Source organism: Phalacrocorax aristotelis, chromosome 1 (assembly GCF_949628215.1).
Source record: "Phalacrocorax aristotelis chromosome 1, bGulAri2.1, whole genome shotgun sequence".
In the NCBI taxonomy this organism is placed as follows: domain Eukaryota; kingdom Metazoa; phylum Chordata; class Aves; order Suliformes; family Phalacrocoracidae; genus Phalacrocorax; species Phalacrocorax aristotelis.
The window spans coordinates 135,934,724-135,944,696 of NC_134276.1; positions in this window are offsets into that span (position 1 = coordinate 135,934,724).

A 9,973-nucleotide genomic window follows, 5' to 3' on the forward strand; every position below is an offset into this window, starting at 1 on the left:
TGAGGCTGGATAATGATTACTGAAATGCCAGTGAGCAAATATATATAGTAGCCATCTATGAAAGCTCTGGATGTAACAATTAAGCAGCAGCTATTGAAGGGATTACTGTATTGTTGTCATTACAGCATTATAGTACATTGCTTTACTGATTTAGAACAAACTATGCTAGAAAGTATTTTTTATGAAAATAAAATAAATTCAAATGTCCATTGAAGCTATTTTTTCTCCAAATGGAGACAGTTTTCTGTTATGTAAGTATCCTCTCATGTTCAGGGTCATCAGATCAGGAATACCCTGCTACCAGGTGGCAGTTACAGAGACTTCTTCAGTGGGCCACTGATTCGTTCTGGTACTCTGCCCCTCACTTCCCACGCTCAGAGGCAAGCAAACATCACCTGTGTGAGAGAAAGAAGAGGAAGTGACGCAGTTTCTTTGGTGGTTGATGACTCAGAAGTGCATACTGCGGTCAAACAAAAGTTTGCAGTTCCCTGTCAGACCTGAGAGTAAGAGGTGTCCAAAAACATTGTGACAGGCAGCCCACTCTGGAATACTAATGTCTCTGATTAGACCACCTTCATTTCTCTGGAGTTCCTTGGGATGGAAGGGAAGAGGGAAAAATAAAATTACATCGTCTGTTTTTAAGTTGGAAACTACAAGACACAGGCATTACACTGCAAGTTTTAGATGCGGTTTAGTCAGTTTTCTTGCTGTCTGGATGCGTAGCCAGCCATCTCAGAGAAATTCATGACATGGGTCTCCCCTCTGACAGCAGAGGAGCTCTCTGAAAGAGGAGAAGAAGATGGAATTTTGATCCTTTCTCAATTAAAGATATTTTTTTCCCTAATTTACCTCTAAGATGAGTAGATACCAGACTGATGCACTGAAATGCAGGTAGATGAGTAAGTGTCAGGAAGCTATGTCCCATGTATGTGGATTTTCTGAATCATGTTAACTCCCTTTGTATGCACATTGTCTGAGGGACCTTCAGCACTGTTTTATTGTTCATTCTGTCAAAAATGCGCTGCCATGACATCACCCCTAGGCACTGTTATATTACCAAAATGCAAGAGTGTTTTTTCTCTTTGGAGAAGAATTTTTAACTTTTTAAGTTCAAAGTGAAGTGGTGACTAAATATGTCCTGGACAGTTACTTGCAACTGCAGCGCAAGAGATAGGACTTCATAATTCAGGTAATCCCTTTCAGTTCCTATGCCATGGATAAGCTGTGAACAGCTGATATTACCCAAGGTGTTGTGTGTTGGCTCTCTCTCAGCTGTGCTTTACTCTTGGAACGTCAGAGCTGAGTCCATTTCCAGAACCACAAATTGCCCAGAAGGGGGACTTAATGGTTTTAATAATGACTACTTGATCTGTCTCTGTGGCTGTTTCCTCTGCAATTTTGACAGTCTCATTGTCCTAGTCAACAAAGTCCATGGCCATCATTCCTTCCACTGCACTGGGAAGAGAATAAGGGGCAATGGGGAGGTGGAGAAGACAAACGATGAGAAGATGAAGAAGGAGGAAAAAAGGAAGGGGGAAAGAAGATAAAGGCGAAGAGATTGTTAAAGTATCACAGTTGATAGATTCCTGCAACAAGGGATCTCAGCTTGACAGTTCTGGATACATGGCTCTTTCTTCCCTATCAGCAACATTTCATCTTCGTTATCTTTTAATTTTGCCATTCTTCATAGCTACATTTTGCTGTGCTACCTCCAGAAATATCTTGACTCATGACTCACTCTGAGGCCTCCTGCTTGAGTACATGTGCAATGTACGAAGTGTCAGGGTAGCCCATACAACTGGAGATGTTGTTATGAGGGGAGTAGAAGAGAAATGTGAGACACATCTCATTCATGGTGCTTAGCCCCCGCTGCAAAGACACAAGGATGACTCAGAGGTCTGCTGAGACACAACGAGGAGACTATTTCTCCTCAGGAAAGCACTCTTGTTCACAGCTCGTGCAGATCCTGTCTAGTGAAAAAAAAAAAGGATTTTTTTAATCTGAGTTAGAAACAGAGAATCAAAGTGTCCTCATAGAAGTCTGATAAATAGGCTGCTCTGTGGCTTTATAACATAAATCTGCTTATTGTCTCCTACAGGAAGATGACTATATTTGTATTTCAGTCTACAAGATTCCAAAATCTGAAACTTTGAAAGTTCAACTAAAATATTCAGGGAATTAACTGAGTGTGACATCCAGATCAGAATTTTTCAGTTGATCCCTACGTTTGGAATGGGCCCAGCCGAATCAAACAATGTTGCTCTCTGAGAATATAATCTCTGTAATCTTCTTTAGGTTGAATTTCAGTTTCTTGTGCACATTATTAAGTGCAATCACATCATTAACTCCTCTGTGTGGTGTATGCTCTAAAATAAGTTATGAAGTATGACAATAATTGTTTATGTGCTAAGTTCTGCAAAACTGGCGCCTGGTCTGAATAAGAAGAACTAAAAAGAATGTCTTCATATTTTGAGAAGTCTGAATCAGGTCCAGCTACCAGATTACATCAGTTTCTGTATTTGACTTCTGCCTGTCCACTAAATCCAAGTGTTCAATGATTGAAAATCAACTCAGCTGCAAGTTTCACTACTTGCACTTGACATTTTGGACAAGGGTTAGCTTGTATGGTATTAGATGCAAGATAGCTTTGGGAATGATTCATAAGCCTCTAGTAGGAAGATCTTGATGGAGAGCTACTCTACAGCCATGAAGCAACTGTGCAAGGTATGCCTCAGTATGTCTATGATAGTGTGTCTGACACAAGAAACTTTTGCCAAGGACGTATTTGCCTGGGGAAGAGAGATACATCTGCCCTAAAGATTTTAGTGGTGATAAACTAATTTTAAAAGCAACAGAAGATTTATAGGTCAAAGAACGAACTTAGAAAAGTAATCCCTGACCAATCTAGCATCTGAAAGTTGCATTAGATCAGGATCTCATCCCCCTAGGGAACACAGCCTCACCATCATATCTGTACAGGCAAAGCATACAAAACAACCGCCTGCAAAATGGGGAACCAGGAAACGGTGTGAAAACAACGGGCCACAGCCTGAGGTGGAAGGAAGGACAGAATACGTCAACATACTCTGACAACTCTGGTGCTCGCCACTTCCCCAGTCTGTCCGCCCACCAATTCATCACAGGGGAGGAACGTACTGGTTTACTTCACAGCATGGTTTGGTTGCCAGCATGGTTTTATGAAAGGCAGGTCCTGCCTGACCAAACTGATCTCCTTCTATGACCAGGTGACCCGCCTAGTGGATGAGGGAAGAGCTGTGGATGTTGTCTGCCTTGACTTCAGTAAAGCCTTTGACACGATCTCCCACAGCATTCTCCTAGAGAAGCTGGTGGCTCATGGCTAGGACAGGTGTACTCTTTGCTGGGTAAAAAACTAGCTGAATGGCTGAGCACAGAGAGTTGTGGTGAACCGAGGTAAATTCAGCTGGCGGCTGTTCACGAGCAGGATTCCCCAGGGCTCAGTGTTGTGGCCAGTCATGTTTAATATCTTTATCAATGATCTGGATGAGGGGATCGAGTGCACCCTCAGTACACTTGCAGACGACACCAAGATGGGCAGCAGTGTCCATCTGCTTGAGGGTAGGAAGGCTCTGTAGAGGGACCTCAACAGGTTAGAACAATGGGCGGAGACCACCTGAATGGAGTTTAACAAGTGCCGAGTCCTGCACTTTGGTCACAACAACACCATGCAATGCTACAAGCTTGGGGAAAAGTGGCTGGAAAGATGCCTGGCAGAGAAGGACCTGGGGGTGCTGGCTGACAGCTGGCTCCGTATGAGCCAGCAGTGTGCCCAGGTGGCCAAGAAGGCCAACAGCATCCTGGCTTGTAGCAGGAATAGTGTGGCCAGCAGGAGCAGGGAAGTGATTGTGCCCCTGTACTTGGCACTGGTGAGGCCACACCTTAAATACTGTGTTCAGCTTTGGGCCCCTCACTACAGGAAGAACATTGAGTTGCTGGGGCATGTTCAGAGAAGGGCAACAAAGCTGGTGAAGGGTTTGTAGAGCAGGTCTTATGAGGAGCAGTTGAGGGAACTGGGGTTGTTTAGTCTGAAGAAGAGGAGGCTGAGGGGAGACCTTATGGCTCTCTACAACTACCTGAGAGGAGGCTGTAGCAAGGTGGGTGTTGGTCCCTTCTCCCATGTTACTAGTGATAGAACGAGAGGAAATGGCATCAAGCTGCATCAGGGGAGGTTTAGATAAGATATTAGGAAAAATGTCTTTACTGAGAGAACAGGCATTGGAACAGGCTGCCCAGAGAGGTGGTGGAGTCACCATCTTTGGAGGTGTTCAAAAGACGCAAGATTCAGCACGGCAGGGCACGGTTTAGGAGGCATGGTGGTGTTGGGTTGACAGTTGGACTTGATGATCCTAGAGTTCTTTTCCAACCTTAATGATTCTATGATTCTATGATTATAAGGACTTCCTTCATGTCCTGAATCTCCTGCAGTCTGAAGTCATACTTAATGTCCCCACAGATGATCCCCAGCTGCTTACCATTCCTGGGGAAGACATACAAGGGGAGAAAGTTATAATGTTTCATGGAATGGGTGTGGAATAACTGATTCCTGGATGAACTAAACACACCTGAAAAAAATCCCCTCCAGAAATCATGCCTGATCTCTTTTGTACTGTAACTCACAGAACGGATTTTCAGCAACAGCCAGTCCCAACATACACTTGAAATTTCTAACCCAACCCTCTTTGGTCTGGAGTCCAAATATAGACTTTTTACTTCGTAGTAATTTTTGTGTCTTGAAACTTTTGCCTTTTAGATGACAGTCTGGGATCTCAGAAGCAAGAACTCTAATACTTGCATTACAAAACACTGTCCTAAATAAAAAGATTCTCTGACTCTAGCAGAGTAGAATTGGCAGGCTGTTTAGGGTCTCCCTTGCAGGTGCAGAAGTATCATATATGAATTCTTCCTTGCTATTTCTACAGTGCTTTGTGATATTGCTTCTTAGGTGGTCTCTGCTCTGCTTGAGTGCTGCTTCTCCATCCATGTTAAAATACATCCACTAAATACATACACAGTGCACACTGCAAGGTGGATCAAGGCATCTGGCCCACAAATTCTTGTGGCACTTATGGCCAGGCCATCCCAGCAGCTGTTGCACACCCTACTTGCTTGTTGTAGGCCTGCTTTGTGACTACTGGCAGCTCTGAGCAGGTGAACTTGTAGGCTCATGCCACTGTCCAGCTACACCTTATAGCAAAATGGGTTCAGGAGGCAGGAACCTGGCTTGGAGGCCAGGCTTCACAAAAGTTCTAGTCAAGGAAGAAGATGCTCTGTCACATGACACACTGTTTATGTATACCATGCAACTTGCATAAAGAGCGGGACCAAAAACTATTGCTGTTGTCTGGAATAAAATAGCTCTGGCTAAGCCACTCATATGTGTCTTTTGGCCTATGCTGGGGTATTCTGGAATTATTGCCTGAAAAGGAGACAGGCCTGCCCCTAAATTGCTATTTGAGATCACAATCTGTTATATTCTGCCAAGGTCAAGCTCCAAAGTGTCTAGGGTCTCCACTAATTGGACAAATGACTAAGAACAACATAGTTATGCTATGTGTTGTGGGGGAAATCCCAGAAAAAAATTCACTCCAACTGCCTACTGTGCCTGAACTATCTCTGTTCAGAAGGTTTTTCAAACACTTGACCTTCTGCTCTGGATCACGTGCTTGAGATGGTTTCAGGACATGGTCCTAGCATGGTGAAGTCTGTAAAGGTCCTTTCTCAGACACACGCTTATCCTAAGTAAATTGAACTGTTGCCTTAGTCCTGTTTAGGCTGACCTCAAGTGATTCCTAGCAAAGAGACAGAACCTTCCATTTTCTTCTGAAGCCTAAGGAAAGCTCACCTGACTATATCAATCCCTGCTACTTGGAGCATACACTTGGAAGGTGCTAGCTAGTGAGAAGCAGGGAGGCTCACTCCTCTTCTCTTGCTGTCTAGCATAGCAATCAAAGTGTCACACCAGTTTGGGCTGGAGATCACTAGCACTGAAACTAAGGGATGGCTTTGAAGCCAATAGATTTTATTGATATCTACTTTGCTCCTTTTCCAAGAGACAGCCACGTTTGCCAGATATAATGTGCTACTCCTGAGAGACACAGGCATAATTGCGGAGTGGGAGCAGACATATTCACACTGCACCTTTCAAGTTAAAAAATCCCCATTTATTTAGTTTAGATATAACAGACCGATTTGTTTCCTAACATTCTTAAAAAGTTTTCCCCTGCTTTTGCCATGTCACAGGCTACAAAGGCTGCTAGGTGAGTTCTTTGCAGATACCACTGGCCAGAGAGTGGAAGATACCCACCAATTGTGTTAGTCCCACTTTTTCCGAGGTTGCCTTTGAAGGATTGTCTAGTCACCTGGCCCCATTCCTTGGCATGCTGGGGAGTGGGTAGAGAGGCACAGAGCCAGAGTATTTAAACCATGTCTGACTGTAGAGTGCCATTGGTGTTTGAGGATAACTGAGGAAAGACATCTTCAAGGGCAGATGTGCCACTTTGGAACAACCTAGGTTCTTCTGAATGATATTTCATAAATGTGTTTAGAAGCCAAACTAGACAACATCTGTCCTGTTCATAACTCAGCTTTACATGGATTGTGGGGGGCCAGGCACTCTCCTGTCTTCCACAGCTTGCCTACAGTGCAGTTCAGGTTTCCCGCACACCCACATGATCAATTAATTATGCGTGGAGTTTCTGCAGAGTGGATCAGCCTGTGAGGCAGGATGCGAGACAATGCAGGGTCTGGGGATTTGGCATTAGAGCACAACCCTCTGAGGCATTGCCAGAGTTTCCCCCTGCTATTCCAGATGGGATTCACATCATACCCCAGAGCATGCACTAGCAATGCCATGCAGACAGGCAGGAAATTTGATCTTGATGGTGTCACAATGCACACTCTAAGATTAGAGTGTTACTGAGACATCTCAGGATACATCCATATTGCTAAATATCATAGGACCGAACATTGTTTTCCTCACTGGCATAGACTAAGTGTCTGCCTCCTTGTAACTGTCTGCAGTGTGGTGCTTGGTTCGTGTTGGGTTATTCTGAAAGTAGAAGCCTAAGGAGGAGGTAGGCCTTATACCTATACTACAAAGTACTTGGACCTCTGTGATGCCTCTTTGGCCTAAAGCACAATTGTTTTTTAGTTCTGGGTTTTGAGGTGGTTTTTTTTCAAATTCTAAGCATCTGAGGTAGTGTTCAAATGCTATGCCTCAGATCACAATTTGCTATTTTTGTAGCTCGAAACTGAGGATTCACACTTCATGGGCTGGCGTGTGTTCAGAGAGTGCACCCCTTGCTGAAGTTTTTAATGTGGAAGGGTGGTGGAGGAAACCAAACCCAGTGTAGTTTTGCCCATGCAGCCCATGAGAACTAGTACACACAGTTCCTAGTACTGTGCCTGTGTAGCCTCAACATGAGTCCGGTTAGCAGGGCCAAGCTATGCAAGGGCACTGCCTAGCAGCTGACTAGTGTGGATGAGCAGCAGTCCAGTGCTTGGGCTCACTGCCTGGACCTGTTTTAGTTATCAGGAGGCACAGTTCTGGTCTCATACGCTCTGCTCAGCTGACCTTTCTTTCCCAAGGGGCTAGTCTTTGTACTACAATTCAATTCAGACACTGCAGAGCCTCTTGAACTGACAGACAGATGGAGACTAACCTGGGAACATAATTCTCATTGACTCTAGTCCAAGAGGCATGAACTGATCCTGTGGCACAGATAGCAAAACTGTGAGTTTGCTTCTCTTACTGGTATTGAGCAGCTTTCACTCCTCTGCCACACAGGTTGACATGAAGCAAGTAGGCAAAGACATGTAGATCTGGAACCAGAATCTCATTCATCTGCAGTTCAACATGAAGTAGGTCAGAGTCTGGCAGTATCAGGTTAGCACTGCATTCAGGCCTGTGCATCAAGTCAAAAGCTTGACAGAACTTGTGTAATTGTCAGCTTAACTTTTTTTTTTTTTTAAGGGAGGTTTAAGCCCATTTCCTCTTGTAGGTCGCTATTGATTGAAAGGTTGCTCTGGTGAGCCTTTCTGAAAATTGCCTTTCTGGCTTTAGGTACTGTGACATAGTTGCCTGAGTTTGTGATATCTCATGCTGGATACTGTAAGCGTATCTTGCTATCAGCTATGTAAAAAACTAAAGCAAGATACAGGAGAGGTAATAAGTTAAACACGCAGATACATGAGCTCTAAGAATGAGCAGATAATAGAAATAGTAAAAGCAGAAATTTTAAGACACTGATCAATGGGCCATTAAAAGAACCATCAAATGTAAAGTTTAAAATGCTCAAAGAAAATCTTTGAAAATTGATGAAAAAAAAAAAACCCAGACAAGATTACCCCAGGCATCATAAGAGGGAGCAAATTTATGGGTTGTTCAAGGGGGATTGCAGGACTGTGTAAAACTCACAGGGTGTTCTAAGTGGATTGTGGCAATGTGCAAAATTTATTGTGGAATGCTGAGAGGTCAAAGGTAGGGAAAAAGAGAAACAAACATGGAAAAAGGGAGAGTCCAGTTGTACTTAAGCAGACTGGTCACTATATTTTTCTGACCTGGTACCCGATCGCTGCAATCTAGACTATCTTATTGTACTCTGTTCCTAACTATTTTCTGTGTGTGCTCTCTATACTGTGTATATGTGTGTGCCTGTGGTTTTGGGGTGGGATGATCCACTAGGGAACTTCAATCTAGAAGGACCCAAGGTTCAAGCTTGGAGACTCTGTAAAAGGGCCCTCGATCTGGACACAGATGCTGAAAGGACTTATGGTCTGGACCAGAAATTGGAGATATTAAAAATTGTGATTATATATGGGAGTTGAATGAGCATGCTTATGCTTATGTTCCTCTAGTGAACTTTAAGACTGATTAGTCAGAAAGAAGGAAGAAAATTGGGTCGTTCGTGCTGTCAATGCTCATGTGGGCATTGCTCATGCCTGTTTGGTGCCTGTAAAGATACCATACTCCTGTCTGTGTTCATCTGTTCATGGCCAGCTGAGTCTGCTCTCTGTGTCTGTATTTGGGTGGGGAGTGTCTTTATCTTTGGAGTTTGGCCCCAGCCTTAGCACCTGCTGGGCCTGGGAAAGGGAAAAGTGGCAACCTCATGTCTAGCAGTCCTGGAATCCCCTGGACCCCACAGTCTGCCAGAGCTGGTTATTGCTAGCAGCCTCTTGGTTGTGATTTGAGGGATGTTAGCTGTTTGCTCTAGAGATATCTTCTTGACCTGAGAGAGAGCACCACATCCTCCCAGCCTACTACCTATCTTCCTACACCAGTACCACACACCTATGGCAGGAAAAAAGCCTCTTGCGTGTGGTGGAGCAGACTCCCTTGGGTGTCTTGGGAAGTCACTACGTTCTTTGGGTTTTGTTTCCCTTTCACTTAGATGGAGTGAATGGGTATTCGAGCCATGGTTCTGACACGCTTACACAGCTCTGCTAATGCTCTTGGGTCAAATCTTGGGTCTCTGCTGAGTAGTTTTATTGGAATAGATATTAGTTTTGCAACATGCAGAAATGGAGGCTAAGATGCATGCTGCACCAAACAGATTTTAGACATGTCTAGAGCAAGATGAAAACCCAAAGTGGGAAAGATCAAGAAGGATTTCTTATGGCTTTCCCACACTCACTTTATCAAACTGGCTGGACTTGCAAAAGCCGTAAGATCTGTAGGATTCTGTTCCAGGAGGAATGAAATGTACAGGGAGAGAGAAGATGCCTGTTTGCAGAACCCCCACATCATATTTCCGTAGCTCTGGAGTATAGTAGGTTCATACCCCTGGCCTGTCAATCAAACCTAGAAAAGAAAAATGACCACTCCTCAGCAATAACTGCAGAAACAGCAGAAGCGGGGCCTGAAGCAACCACACATATAGTGTCTCTTTCTGTATCACATGTGGGGAGCAAGCACAAATTAACACGAAGGCCTAAG